We start from the raw sequence: 15,517 nt of genomic DNA on the forward strand, positions 1-15,517 counted from the left end.
AGGTAGAGAGCAGATGCCGGGCATATACCTCGTTGATGGGTTTGACAAACCGCTTGCATAGTAACTTGACCGCCTCTTCGTAGGTAGTCGCCTTTTCGAGAGTGGCGGAGATTCTGTGCCTCACCCGGGCGTGGAGTAGGCACAGTTTGCGTGGCCCCAGGATGGGATTCTCTGAGGAGTCCAGGTAGGCCTCGAAGCATCGGAGACAGTATTTAAAATTTTCCTTTGCCTCCGGTGTTCATGCTTCCAGATTGAGCTTCTCTGGTTTTAGGCCTGTGTCCATCCTGATGTAGTTTAACTTATTAAATTGTTGTACCCTCAATAACGACGCTTAGAGAGTAAAACGGTAAAGAAGGCTTTAATAAGCTAAGAACTAGTCTGGTGCCAAGACGGATGCTTACTGTGTGCCGCCCACAAGGCGGCCCCTTATATACGGCTCCCAGGTGGAGCCGGAAGCGGAGTCCCCCAGGGTTCCAAGCCCAGCCTTCAAGGGGACATCACCTTACATGATGATAAGGGTACAATAATACAGTAACCGTTCATCACAGTGAGACAAAGATGTCGCCCTGCACACCAAGTTGTGCCCGACTCTCACTGAACAGACAGGCCTTGCCTCTGCCTGGAGTGGGACAATGACATGTGTGCCACAATGGGCAGCATGGTAGAACAGTGGTTAGCACTGTTGCTTCACAGCACCTGGGTCCCAGGTTTGATTCCTGGCTTGGGTCACTGTCGGTGCGGAGTCTGCACGTTCTCCCCGTGTCTATGTGAGTTTCCTCTGGGTGCTCCGGTTTCCTCCCAAAGTCCCGAAAGACGTGGTGTTAGGTGATTTGGACATTCCGAATTCTCCCTCAGTGTACCCGAACAGGCGCCGTAGTGTGGCGACTAGGGGATTTTCACAATAACTTCATTGCAATGTTAATGTTAGCCTACTTGTGACAATAATAAAGATTATTATTATTGCATAGCCCTCTAGTATGGCCATAAAGCCTTTCATCTCTCAACCTGACATTATGGCCGCAGTCCCAGGACAACGACTGACTGTCACTAGTCTCCCTGCTCCTTTAGGACCTCCCACACCAGCATTGCCCTCGTCTTCTCCATGAGTCTCTGTATTTTCCTTCCCTCTTGTACATGCCTTAACCACCTACCAACCAATCCTTCCTTCTTGTGCTACACTAACCCCAGCTTCTTTAGAGTCTGTGTGTATCTCCTCCCACTCATCCCATATGAAGACCACCCAACTCCCCACCATGTCTGCATTCACCTCTTCCATGTCAGCCTCCAGCTCCCCCACCATCTATCATCCCTCTGCTGATTGTCTTCCATCCCCCCCCCCCCAACAACCCTCCCTGTTCCAATCATCCTCATGTCTCTGTCAACACCCCACCCTCCATCCTCAAACACCTGAGTGCAGACCTGCCTGAGACCAAAAGCACACAGTGAGTGCAACATCCAACATGAACAGCCCTGCGAGGCAGACTCACTAGATACCCCCACCTGTCTCATCTTACCCAGCAGCTTTGGCACTGTGGATGACCCAGAGCAGCTCTGTCACAGGTAGGCTTTCAATGTTGCTCTCACCTTGTATTCACGAGCGAAGTGAAAGTATGCATGTCACTTACATCCAGCCTTGATTCAGACCTGTCTAATTTCCTGCTGGCGTGGCATAATTAGGAGGGAGAATGTGATTCTGGCGAGTAGCGTTTAATAATGAGTAGCCATGACATGCTAATACATGCAAATTGAGTTCCCGACATGGATCAGAGGGAAAGCCAACCCACCATCAGCCTGCCATGAACGTGTTGAGAGGAACATTCTGACTTGATTGCCCACCAGTGGAATTCAGACTCACTCCGAATTTTCCACACCAACCCGCTGCAAAATAATAAAACTTCCTGGAAGATTATGTCCCAAATTACCTTTCCTTGGTTTGTGATCTGTTATATTAATGTTATAAAAATGACAATTGAAACTTAAAAACCAATCTGACTAAAAATGCACCGTAACGGAAAGCTAAAATTCTTCTACCTTTTAAGTTGTTACTGATTGAAAACCTTCCATGAGATTGAGTCAATGAGAATGTATGAAGACATCAAAAAGCAGAACACTCCATTCGAGTACTAGGATTAAGGCAACTGGTTGAGGCATAATCCTGTGAGTTTTATTAGAACATAGAACATAGAACGACGCAGTACAGGCCCTTCGGCCCACGATGTTGCACCGACATGGGAAGTCAAAAAACAAAAGCCATCTAACCTACACTATGCCATTATCATCCATATGCTTATCCAATAAACTTTTAAATGCCCTCAATGTTGGCGAGTTCACTACTATTGCAGGTAGGGCATTCCACAGCCTCACCACTCTTTGCGTAAAGAACCTACCTCTGACCTCTGCCCTATATCTATTACCCCTCAGTTTAAGGCTATGTCCCCTCGTGCTAGCCATTTCCATCCGCGGGAGAAGGCTCTCACTGTCCACCATATCTAACCCTCTGATCATTTGTATGCCTCTATTAAGTCTCCTCTTAACCTTCTTCTCTCTAACGAAAACAACCTCAAGTCCATCAGCCTTTCCTCACAAGATTTTCCCTCCATACCAGGCAACATCCTGGTAAATCTCCTCTGCACCCGTGCCAAAGCTTCCACAAAGAACAACAAAGAACAAAGAAATGTACAGCACAGGAACAGGCCCTTCGGCCCTCCAAGCCCGTGCCGACCATGCTGCCCGACTAAACTACAATCTTCTACACGACTTCCACATCCTTCCTATAATGGGGTGACCAGAACTGTACGCAATACTCCAAATGCGGCCATACCAGAGTTTTGTACAGCTGCAACTGACCTCATGACTCCGGAACTCAATCCCTCTACCAATAAAGGCCAACACACCAAAGGCCTTCTTCACAACCCTATCAACCTGGGTGGCAACTTTCAGGGATCTATGTACATGGACACCGAGATCCCTCTGCTCATCCACACTTCCAAGAATTTTACCATTAGCCAAATATTCCGCATTCCTGTTATTCCTTCCAAAGTGAATCACCTCACACTTCTCTACATTAAACTCCATTTGCCACCTCTCAGCCCAGCTCTGCAGCTTATCTATGTCCCTCCGTAACCTGCAACATCCTTCCGCACTGTCGACAACACCACCGACTTTAGTGTCGTCTGCAAATTTACTCACCCACCCTTCTGCGCCCTCCTCTAGGTCATTTATAAAAATGACAAACAGCAACGGCCCCAGAACAGATCCTTGTAGTACGCCACTTGTAACTGAACTCCATTCTGAACATTTCCCTTCAACCACCACCCTCTGTCTTCTTTCAGCTAGCCAATTTCTGATCCACATCTCTAAATCACCCTCAATCCCCAGCCTCCGTATTTTCTGCAATAGCCTACCGTGGGGAACCTTATCAAACGCTTTGCTGAAATCCATATACACCACATCAACTGCTCTACCCTCGTCTACCTGTTCAGTCACCTTCTCAAAGAACTCGATAAGGTTTGTGAGGCATGACCTACCCTTCACAAAGCCTTGCTGACTATCCCTAATCATATTATTCCTATCTAGATGATTATAAATCTTGTCTCTTATAATCCCCTCCAAGACTTTACCCACAACAGACGTGAGGCTCACCGGTCTATGGTTGACGGGGTTATCTATACTCCCCTTCTTGAACAAAGGGACCACATTTGCTATCCTCCAGTCCTCTGGCACTATTCCTGTAGCCAATGATGTCATAAAAATCAAAGCCAAAGGCTCAACAATCTCTTCCCTGGCTTCCCAGAGAATCCTAGGATAAATCCCATCAGGCCCCGGGGACTTATCTATTTTCAGCCTGTCCAGAATTGCCAACACCTCTTCCCTACGTACCTCAATGCCATCTATTCTAATAGCCTGGGTCTCAGCATTCTCCTCCACAACATTCTCTTTTTCCTGAGTGAATACTGACGAAAAATATTCATTTAGTATCTCGCCTATCTCTTCAGACTCCACACACAACTTCCCATCCCTGTCCTTGACTGGCCCTACTCTTACCCCAGTCATTCTTTTATTCCTGACATACCTATAGAAAGCTTTTGGGTTTTCCTTGATCCTACCTGCCAAATACTTCTCATGTCCCCTCCTTGCTCGTCTTAGCTCTCTCTTTAGATCCTTCCTCGCTACCTTGTAACTATCAAGCGCCCCAACTGAAACTTCACACCTCATCTTCACACAGGCCTCCTTCTTCCTCTTAACAAGAGATTCCACTTCTTTGGTAAACCACGGTTCCCTCGCTCGACGCCTTCCTCCCTGCCTGACCGGTACGTACTTATCAAGAACACGCAGTAGCTGTTCCTTGAGCAAGCTCCACATATCCAGTGTGCCCAACACTTGCAGCCTACTTCTCCAACCTACCCCTCCCAAGTCATGTCTAATGGCATCATAATTGCCCTTCCCCCAGCTATAACTCTTGCCCTGCGGGGTATACTTATCCCTTTCCATCACTAACATAAACGTCACCGAATTGTGGTCACTGTCCCCAAAGTGCTCACCTACCTCCAAATCTAACACCTGGCCTGGTTCATTACCCAAAACCAAATCCAATGTGGCCTCGCCTCTTGTTGGCCTGTCAACATATTGTGTCAGGAAACCCTCCTGCACACATTGTACAAAAAACGACCCATCTAATGTACTCGAACTATATCTTTTCCAGTCAATATTTGGAAAGTTAAAGTCTCCCATAATAACTACCCTGTTACTTTCGCTCTTATCCAGAATCATCTTCGCCATCCTTTCCTCTACATCCCTAGAACTATTAGGAGGCCCATAGAAAACTCCCAACAGGGTGACCTCTCCTTTCCTGTTTCTAACCTCAGCCCATACTACCTCGGAAGAAGAGTCCCTGTCGAGCATCCTCTCCGCCACCGTAATACTGTTCTTGACTAGCAGCGCCACACCTCCCCCTCTTTTGCCTCCTTCTCTGAGCTTACTAAAACACCTAAACCCCAGAACCTGCAACAACCATTCCTGTCCCTGCTCTATCCATGTCTCCGAAATGGCCACAACATCGAAGTCCCAGGTACCAACCCATGCTGCCAGGTCCCCTACCTTATTTCGTATACTCCTGGCATTGAAGTAGACACACTTCAAACCACCTACCTGAACACTGGCCCCCTCCTGCAAAGTCAAATCTGTGCTCCTGACCTCTATACTCTCAATCTCCCGTACCCTAAAACTACAATCCAGGTTCCCATGCCCCTGCTGCATTAGTTTAAACCCCCCCAAAGAGCACTAACAAATCTCCCCCCCAGGAGAATCTGCGGTTCACCTGGCCGAGGGGTGCCAAAAGCAAGGTATTTTACTTTATGTGCTCATTTTCATACCTGATCTGCATGTACTTGATAGAGCAATGTAGATAGAAGCTGATTTCCTCTGCTTGAAATTATTGCCAAATTTGAAAAATCTACACAAAATTTAAAACATTTAATCATTTGGAAAAAGATTCCTTTTCTATACATTTTTACTGATCCCAGAAGTCGGCTGGATTTCCCGCTTTTCACTGAGTTCTTTTCCTGGAACTGCATTGTTTTACCTCTCATTGCAAGTTTTGCAATGTTCACATTTGGCCCTGACCATACTGGAATCGGTTGTCCCAGGAATATTTTAAAATGTTCTTTCATAGAATGTGGCATTGTTGGCTGGCTGAATGTTTGCTGGGCATTTATTTTACAGTTGCATATCTTTCCACTGGGAAACCAGGCAAGAGGGTGGAAGAGAAACATTCTTGTGACATTATTTTTTATTAAGCTTTTCCTTCACAGTCCAATTGCTCTATAGATCACGACTTGGTACTCAGAGACTCCAGTGCCTTCGCCACCTGCTCGGGGTTTAAATTATCCAACGGTACATTTCTCTCACTCCCAAACTCATATAGAGAGCCCAGACTTTAGACTGTACTCCGCCACATTCTCGGATTCGAATAGGAAATTCTGGATTTGCCTTCTTCAATGCCACACCGTGCTGCTCGATGAAATCCCTGGTGCCCTGGCTGGCCGTCGAGGTCTGACACAGGTGGATGCGGACATCCCGCAGGTTTTTGCTGAGTTTAGAACCGATGCCTCTCGCCACCGCGCCCGTCACGGCAGCCGCCATTTAAGAGTCAATCACATTGCCGTGGGTCTGGTGAAGTAAGGGACATTAGTGAACCAGGTGAGTTTTTGCAACAATCAAAAATGGTTTCATGGACATTTCAATTCCAGATTTTCTTCCAGTGAATTTGAATTTCACCATCTGCCACGGTGGGATTCGAAACTGGGTCTCCTTTGCATTAGCCCGTGTCCCTGGATTAGTGACCCAGTGATAATATGCTATCACCTCCCCTTGGCTCAATCATGCCTCCTAAACATAGTCCCACTCTTTAAACTCATCAGCCTGCCTCTTCTATGTAATGCCTGCTTTCACACACTGACAGAGTCAATAATAAGAATGTCAGCTGTCTTGCTGACATTATATAACTAATAATTACAGTGCTTACAATATATTTTACTTTGCAATCACCTTGTCAATCAATGCAAGGTAAATGACATGAATGAAAATTGTCTGACATTTGCATCCAGTGTTTTTAACAAAATTTTATGCAGAGTAAAGTGCCTTTACATTATACCATCAAGCAGCTGCAGGTCAAATACAGTACAGGAAAAATAATGGCCCAGTGATTTTGTGGTCAGCTGCAAGAAGAAATCTGTCCTCAAAGCGATCTCCGTGGCATGTGTGTCACCTTTTCCGACATTAGCTTGATTCTGGTTCTAAGCCTAGGGGATCCCCAACATCCAGTGACAGTGATGCATTAAACACACTCAGCATCCAATCAGATGGAAGAATTCAGGCAGCAAAGCAGAGAATAAATGCACTAATTATCATTTGATTTTTAATAAATGTTACAGAGTGTGTAATAAAGATTGGGACATACACCTAGGATTAAGATAGAAGCCAAACTATTGTAAACAAACTTGTAGAAAATAAATATTTAATATTGTATTGTTAAATGTAATTTTTATCACCATGTAGATATTTGGCAGACCACAAATATAGAATTAGCTTTTCGGGATCAGAGCAGATTTTGGCAATTATGACCTAGTTCACCACTTAAAGCCCAGTTATACCTTATGCCACAAGTTATAACTCATTCGTGTTTTTAAAAACAGGGATATATTGCAGCAGAAAAGGTCAAGTTCACATCGGTTTAACTAATTTTTCTAAAGATTGTCATCTGTGGAGGTGCAAGGATTCGCTGCCAGCAAATCCTTGGTTTCCATATATCTGAGGTGACATATGGAAATATTTTTTCACGCAGTGACTGATTAGGGTCTGGGGCGAAATTCTCCGCAATCGGCGCGATGTCCGCCGACCGGCGCCAAAAATGTTGGGAATCAGTCCGGCATCGCGCTGCCCCAAAGGTGCGGAATCCTCCGCATCTTGAGCGGCCGAGCCCTAACCTTCAGGGGCTAGGCCCGCGCCGGACTGATTTCCGCCTCGCCAGCTGGCGGGAAAGGTCTTTGTGCCCCGCCAGCTGGTGCGGAAATGACTTTGCCGTGCGGCGCATACGCGGGAGCGTCAGCGGCCACTCACGGCATCCCCGCGCATGCACAGTGGAGAGGGTCTCTTCCGCCTCCGCCATGGTGGAGACCATGGTGAAGGCGGAAGGAAAAGAGTGCCCCCACAGCACAGGCCCGCCCGCGGATCGGTGGGCCCTGATCGCGGGCCAGGCCACCGTGGGGGCACCCCCCGGGGCCAGATCGCCCCGCGGCCCCCCCCACAGTACTCCGGAGCCCGCCCGCGCCGCCTTGTCCCGCCGGTAAGAGAGGTGGTTTAATCCACGCCGGCGGGACAGGCATTCTAGCAGCGGGACTTCGGCCCATCCGGGCCGGAGAATCGCCGGGGGAGGGGGGGTGGCGCCAACCGGCGCGGTGCGATTCCCGCCCCCGCCGAATATCCGATGCTGGAGAATTCGGCAACCGGCGGGGGCGGGATTCACGCCAGCCCCCTGCGATTCTCCGACCCGGCGGGGAGTCGGAGAATCCCGCCCCAGGTATCTGCTGTCTGAGTGTGTGGTAGAGGCAGGTACAATTGAGGCAGTGAAGAGAGAATTTGATTTTCATCTCAAAAGGAAGAATGTGCAGGATTACGGGGAGAAGATGGGGGGACAGCATTAGGTAAATTATTCCGATGGAGAGCCGGCACAGATGCTATAGACCGAATAGCTTCCTTCAATTCTGTGATTCTGTGGGGGGAAAAAAGTGAGGTAGGATTGAAGAACTTGAAATATAATCTGCAAATTTATCTCTTCATAAATTCTGGCATGGCTATCAATCCTTTTGAGGGAAATTGTTATGCTATTTTATGAAACATACTGGCATCCACAACTTGTGATGTTAAGAACTGACAGGTAGAGAAGTTACTCAACAAATAGAAAACATTCCGACAGGATGCAAGTTGTTGATCTCATTTACTTTTAAACTAAGTCTGGATGTGAAGATCCCAGAATCCATACGAAGTCTGAACTAAATTAACTGTTGTCAACCAGTCAACAACAGGTGTAGTAAAATTGGCCTTGCTGCCTTTGGCCTGGGGAAGAGAAAAATTAACCAACATCACGTTTGGTAGAATTTGATCAATTGTGGAGATTACTACATAAGGATAAAGATTGACTATGATACCATTGTAATGATATGTATATATGTAGACAAGTAAAGGGTTAATTATTACATCTCAGGGTAACACAGCCACTAGAGGGCACCACTAGTTCCCACTATAAATATGACAACTTAGAGGATCTTGGGTACTTCTAACCAGGAGTTTCTAGACAGTAGACTGCAAGAGAGATAAATCACAGCATAGTTAATATCAGATAGAAGCAGCACATGCAGTTTAAATTAGTTATTACTTTAATATACATTATTTGATTACTAGTTATAGCTCTGTGGAGTGTGCACACTCAATATTAATCAATCGTTATTCAATAAATCATTTTTGCTTTAAGTTAAAGATTGGTGGTTTCTTCAGAATCACATCATCAGACCATTCTGGATTATGAAGCAAGAGTAACGATATATTACCAAAGAGTAATACAATAACCATCTCCCCCTCTTAATTGTTTCAACTTACATGCGGAGATTGGCCACCAGTATGAGATACTGGAGACGGTCAGTTCCATGGACAGTACCTTAGTATGAGGCTGCATCTTCAGAGGAGGGGAGGAAATTGAACATAAGAAAGAAAAGGTGAGCATCATTTAATTTAAAGATGCAACATTTCACAATGAATATAATGCCCAAGTTGGGCAAATTGCCCCTTCTACATTGACAAATGGAATATAATGGATAATGGTCTCTTTGCATAGATGTTGTCATTTGTTTCCTGAAGTGCCTTTTATTTGCTGTCACATTTTATGCGTCCTTCAATCGCTCTGACAGCTGACAGCATAGGAGACCATCTCATTACCTTCTTCCATGTGCTCTATTGCATTATTTCCTTTTCAGGAGGGAGTAAAGATTGAACATTAATCACCGTGAAAAGCTTTCAGCTAATTTGGTGTGAATTAACCACAGCCGTCCAGGAAAAACCACACTGCTATCACAAAGATCAAAGATCAAGTCCAACCCAGTTCTCCCAGTGAGCCAGAGAGAAGTCAGAGCCAGGAGCGAGACACAGCTAAGAGTGAGTTTGGGAATTTGAATCTAGGTGGGAATTGAATTAAATCAGTAAGGCAGCTCCTTTTAAATTTCAGGAGTTTAAATTAATTTAAATTAAGCTAGTATTGTGCAGTGTAGGTTAACAAGGGCTGCCCCACCCACTCACATAACTGGTTGGCAGTTAAGTGTCAGTCACTTTAATCTACTTTGATCTAAAAGCAGGTGGGGGAGGGGAGTCAATTCAGGACAGTTTAAAAAGAGCCACTTGTAAACTCACTCCCAGGGAGTTCTCCCAGTGAGCCAGAGAAGACAGAGCCAGGAGTGAGACACAGCTAAGAGTGAGTTTGGGAATTTGAATCAAGGTGGGAATTCGAAGCTGGGTGGGGAGGAAGTGCTTTTTGTATCTGGTAAGTAGTGTTTCTGTTTTTCTGTTTCTTTTCATTGGTATATTAATTTATTTTTTTCTTTGTTGTTTATTTATTTATTTAAATTTTTTGGGGGGAAATTGAAATTGTTGAAGTTAACCGAAGGTTTAAGACATGGCAGGAGATCTCAGACCCGTGTCATGCTCCTCGTGTGTGATGTGGGAGCTCAGGGACACGTCCACTGTCCCTGGCTCCTTCACGTGCAAGAAGTGTGTCCAGTTGCAGCTCCTGTTAGACCGCTTGACGGCTCTGGAGCTGCGGATGGACTCACTTTGGAGCGTCCGCGATGCTGAGGACGTCGTGGATAGCACGTTTAGCGAGTTAGTCACACCGCAGGCGAAAGGTACTGAGGGAGATAGTAAATGGGTGACCAAAAGACAGAGCAAGAGTAGGAAGGCAGTGCAGGTGTCCTCTGCGATCATCTCCCTGCAAAACAGATGTACCGCTTTGGATACTGTTGAGGGAGATGGCTCACCAGGGGAAGGCAGCAGCAGCCAGGTTCATGGCACCGTGGCTGGCTCTGCTGCGCAGCTGGGCAGGAAGAAGAATGGCAGGGCTATAGTGATAGGGGACTCAATTGTAAGGGGAATAGACAGGCAGTTCTGCGGACGCAATCGAGACTCCAGGATGGTATGTTGCCTCCCTGGTGCAAGGGTCAAGGATGTCTCGGAGCGGTTGCAGGACATTCTGGGGGGGAGGGTGAACAGCCAGCTGTCGTGGTGCACATAGGCACCAACGATATAGGTAAAAAACGGGATGAGGTCCTACAAGCTGAATTTAGGGAGCTAGGAGTTAAACTAAAAAGTAGGAGCTCAAAGGTAGTAATCTCAGGATTGCTACCAGTGCCACGAGCTAGTCAGAGTAGGAATGTCAGGATAGAGAGAATGAATATGTGGCTCGAGAGATGGTGCAAGAGGGAGGGATTCAAATTCCTGGGACATTGGAACCGGTTCTGGGGGAGGTGGGACCTGTACAAACCGGACGGTCTGCACCTGGGCAGGACTGGAACCGATGTCATAGGGGGGGTGTTTGCTAGAGCTGTTGGGGAGAGTTTAAACTAATGTGGCAGGGGGATGGGAAACGATGCAGGAAGTTGGAAGGTAGTAAAACAGGAACAGAAATAAAAGGCAGTAAGGGGGAAAGTGTAAGGCAGAGAAGCCATAGTCAAAAATCAAAAAGGGTGACAGTACAAGGTACAGTGACTGAGGGGAGCTCAGTGAATAGGACCAGGAATACTAAAAGAAATAAAACGGGAAGTGAAAACATTAATGGTAAGCGACGCGGCAGGTTGTTGCAGGAAGATATGGGTTCAACGACAAGGAAAATTAGGAGAAAGGTTAAGAGGATATATAACTTAGAGGTTACTGATCGAGGTGTTAAGATTCAGAACAGAGGTAAAAAAGCCAACATAAGTGTACTTTACCTGAATGCTCGTAGTATTTGGAATAAGGTAAATGAGTTGATGGCGCAAATCATCGTGAATGACTCTGATTTAGTGGCCATTACTGAAACATGGTTAAAGGATGGTCACGACTGGGAGTTAAATATCCGAGGGTATCAAACCTTTCGGAAGGACAGAGTGGATGGTAAGGGAGGTGGTGTAGCTCTGTTATTTAAGGATGACATCCGGGCAACAGTAAGGGATGACATCGGTGCTATGGAGGATAAGGTTGAATCCATTTGGGTGGAAATCAGGAATAGTAAGGCGAAAAAGTCACTGATAGGAGTAATCTATAGGCCACCAAATAGTAACATTATGGTGGGGCAGGCAATAAACAAAGAAATAACTGATGCATGTAGAAATGGCACAGCAGTTATCATGGGGGATTTTAATCTACATGTCTATTGGTTTAACCAGGTCGGTCAAGGCAGCCTTGAGGAGGAGTTTATAGAATGTATCCGCGATAGTTTCCTAGAACAGTATGTAATGGAACCTACGAGGGAACAAGCGGTCCTAGATCTGGTCCTGTGTAATGAGACAGGATTGATTCAGGATCTCACAGTTAGGGATCCTCTCAGAAGGAGCGATCACAATATGGTGGAATTTAAAATCCAGATGGAGGGTGAGAAGGTAAAATCAAGCACTAGAGTTTTGTGCTTAAACAAAGGAGATTACAATGGGATGAGAGAAGAACTAGCTAAGGTAGACTGGGAGCAAAGACTTTATAGTGAAACAGTGGAGAACCTTCCAAGTGATTTTTCACAGTGCTCAGCAAAGGTTTATACCAACAAAAAGGAAGGGCGGTAAAAAGAGGGAAAATCGACCATGGATATCGAAGGAAATAAGGGAGAGTATTAAATTGAAGGAAAAAACATACAAAGTAGCAAAGATCAGTGGGTGACTAGAGGACTGGGAAATCTTTAGGGGGCACCAGAAAGCTACTAAAAAAGCTATAAAGAAAAGTAAGATAGATTATGAGAGTAAACTTGCTCAGAATATAAAAACAGATAGTTAAAGTTTCTACAAATATATAAGACAAAAAAGAGTGGCTAAGGTAAATATTGGTCCTTTAGAGGATGAAAAGGGAGATTTAGTAATGGGAGATGAGGAAATGGCTGAGGAACTGAACAGGTTTTTTGGGTCGGTCTACACAGTGGAAGACACAAATAACATGCCAGTGACTGATGGAAATGAGGCTATGACAGGTGAGGACCTTGAGAGGATTGTTATCACCAAGGAGGTAGTGATGGGCAAGCTGATGGGGCTAAAGGTAGACAAGTCTCCTGGACCTGATGGAATGCATCCCAGAGTGCTAAAAGAGATGGCTAGGGAAATTGCAAATGCACTAGTGATAATTTACCAATATTCACTAGACTCTGGGGTGGTCCAGGCGGATTGGAAATTAGCAAACGTGACACCACTGTTTAAAAAAGGAGGTAGGCAGAAAGCGGGTAATTATAGGCCAGTGAGCTTAACTTCGGTAGTAGGGAAGATGCTGGAATCTATCATCAAGGAAGAAATAGCGAGGCATCTGGATGGAAATTGTCCCATTGGGCAGACGCAGCAAGGTTTCATAAAGGGCAGGTCGTGCCTAACTAATTTAGTGGAATTTTTTGAGGACATTAACAGTGCGGTAGATAACGGGGAGCCAATAGATGTGGTATATCTAGATTTCCAGAAAGCCTTTGACAAGGTGCCACACAAAAGGTTGTTGCATAAGGTAAAGATGCATGGCATTAAGGGGAAAGTAGTAGCATGGATAGAGGATTGGTTAATTAATAGAAAGCAAAGAGTGGGGATTAATGGGTGTTTCTCTGGTTGGCAATCAGTAGCTAGTGGTGTCCCTCAGGGATCAGTGTTGGGCCCACAACTGTTCACAATTTACATAGATGATTTGGAGTTGGGGACCAAGGGCAATGTGTCCAAGTTTGCAGACGACGCTAAGATAAGTGGTAAAGCAAAAAGTGCAGAGGTTACCGGAAGTCTGCAGAGGGATTTGGATAGGCTAGGTGAATGGGCTAGGGTCTGGCAGATGGAATACAATGTTGACAAATGTGAGGTTATCCATTTTGGTAGGAATAACAGCAAAAGGGATTATTATTTAAATGATAAAATATTAAAACATGCTGCTATGCAGAGAGACCTGGGTGTGCTAGTGCATGAGTTGCAAAAAGTTGGTTTTCAGGTGCAACAGGTGATTAAGAAGGCAAATGGAATTTAGTCCTTCATTGCTAGAGGGATGGAGTTTAAGACTAGTGAGGTTCTGCTGCAATTGTATAAGGTGCTAGTGAGGCCACACCTGGAGTATTGTGTTCAGTTTTGGTCTCCTTACTCGAGAAAGGACGTACTGGCACTGGAGGGTGTGCAGAGGAGATTCACTAGGTTAATCCCAGAGCTGAAGGGGTTGGATTACGAGGAGAGGTTGAGTAGACTGGGACTGTGCTCGTTGGAATTTAGAAGGATGAGGGGGGATCTTATAGAAACATATAAGATTATGAAGGGAATAGATAGGATAGATGCGGGCAGGTTGTTTCCACTGGCGGGTGAAAGCAGTACTAGGGGGCATAGCCTCAAAATAAGGGGAATTAGATTTAGGACTGAGTTTAGGAGGAACTTCTTCACCCAAAGGGTTGTGAATCTATGGAATTCCTTGTCCAGTGAAGCAGTAGAGGCTCATTCATTAAATGTTTTTAAGATAAAGATAGATAGTTTTTTGAAGAATAAAGGGATTAAGGGTTATGGTGTTCGGGCCGGAAAGTGGAGCTGAGTCTACAAAAGATCAGCAATGATCTCATTGAATGGTGGAGCAGGCTCGAGGGGCCAGATGGCCTACTCCTGCTCCTAGTTCTTATGTTCTTATGTAACCCAATCTCGATTTCCAATCCCTACACACAAACTGAACTATATGTCACATTTAGAGAATGTGAAATGAAATGAAATGAAAATTGCTTAGTGTCACAAGTAGGCTTCAATGAAGTTACTGTGAAAAGCCCCTAGTCGCCACATTCCGGCGCCTGTTCGGGGAGGCTGGTACGGGAATTGAACCATGCTGCTGGCCTGCCTTGGTCTGCTTTAAAAGCCAGCTATTTAGCCCAGTGTGCTAAACCAGCCCCTGTTGTGTTGGGTAATTCATTTAGGGAAAACGGCGTCATTGTAACCAGTTTATAATAATGAATTCCTGTTTATAGGACTGAATATTGTACTATAACGCTATTGTTTTTACTGAGTTAATAGTCTCTGTCCAAGAGCATTTCTTAAAGATGTGAATGTTGTGCACATCATGATGAAAATGCTAATAGCTGTGATATACAACACACTCATGTCGAGCACCTAAAGGCTGCTTCTCCAACAGGAAACCTTCTCTGAAAGGACATGTTCTGCAATGCCTGCTGTCATCTCATTTCATCCATTAAAATTAGTCAATGAAAAATAACTGTGGTGGGAGGACATTGCAGCATCTGTGAATTTCCAATAAGCATCTCCTCCAAGCAAAGCTTTAATTCAAATAATTATCCCCCTTAAGGCAGCATTATGTGCTCTAGATCAAATATAGCACAGATTAGACGTGGATGATACCTCCTCCAGATTATCCCATCAAGCATGCCCAGGACAATTATAGCACAGGTTAAATGCAGTGCAAAGCTGCCTGTATTCTGCCCCATCAATGAGCCTCAGCTTCAACCTCAGATCACCCCAACTGCGTGAAATTTTGTGACTTCAGCAACCATTCATTAACTTTCTGGCTGAGATTGCCAATTTAAGATCCATTAGTGCTAAATTTGCTGGAAGTTCACTTTAGATGCTTTGGATCTAAATCCACTGTAATCTTTCTTCACATAGGAAGCAAAGCCTCTTATTATCAGCCTGGGCTGGATCTGTAACAGATACTCTTACTCAGCCCATTGAGTCTACACTGACCCTACGAAAGAGTACCCTACCTAGGCCTATGGCCCGTCCTATCCCCGTAACCC

The 15,517-nt window shown here is 45.3% G+C and overlaps 1 pseudogene; it reads right to left on the bottom strand.

Annotated features, from left to right (window-relative positions):
• Nucleotides 1–5,736: 5,736 nt before the first annotated feature.
• LOC140422780 (NADH dehydrogenase [ubiquinone] 1 alpha subcomplex subunit 2-like) lies at nucleotides 5,737–6,141 on the bottom strand (annotated as a pseudogene).
• Between the last annotated feature and the right edge of the window lie 9,376 nt (nucleotides 6,142–15,517).

This window comes from Scyliorhinus torazame, chromosome 5 (genome assembly GCF_047496885.1).
Source record: "Scyliorhinus torazame isolate Kashiwa2021f chromosome 5, sScyTor2.1, whole genome shotgun sequence".
In the NCBI taxonomy this organism is placed as follows: domain Eukaryota; kingdom Metazoa; phylum Chordata; class Chondrichthyes; order Carcharhiniformes; family Scyliorhinidae; genus Scyliorhinus; species Scyliorhinus torazame.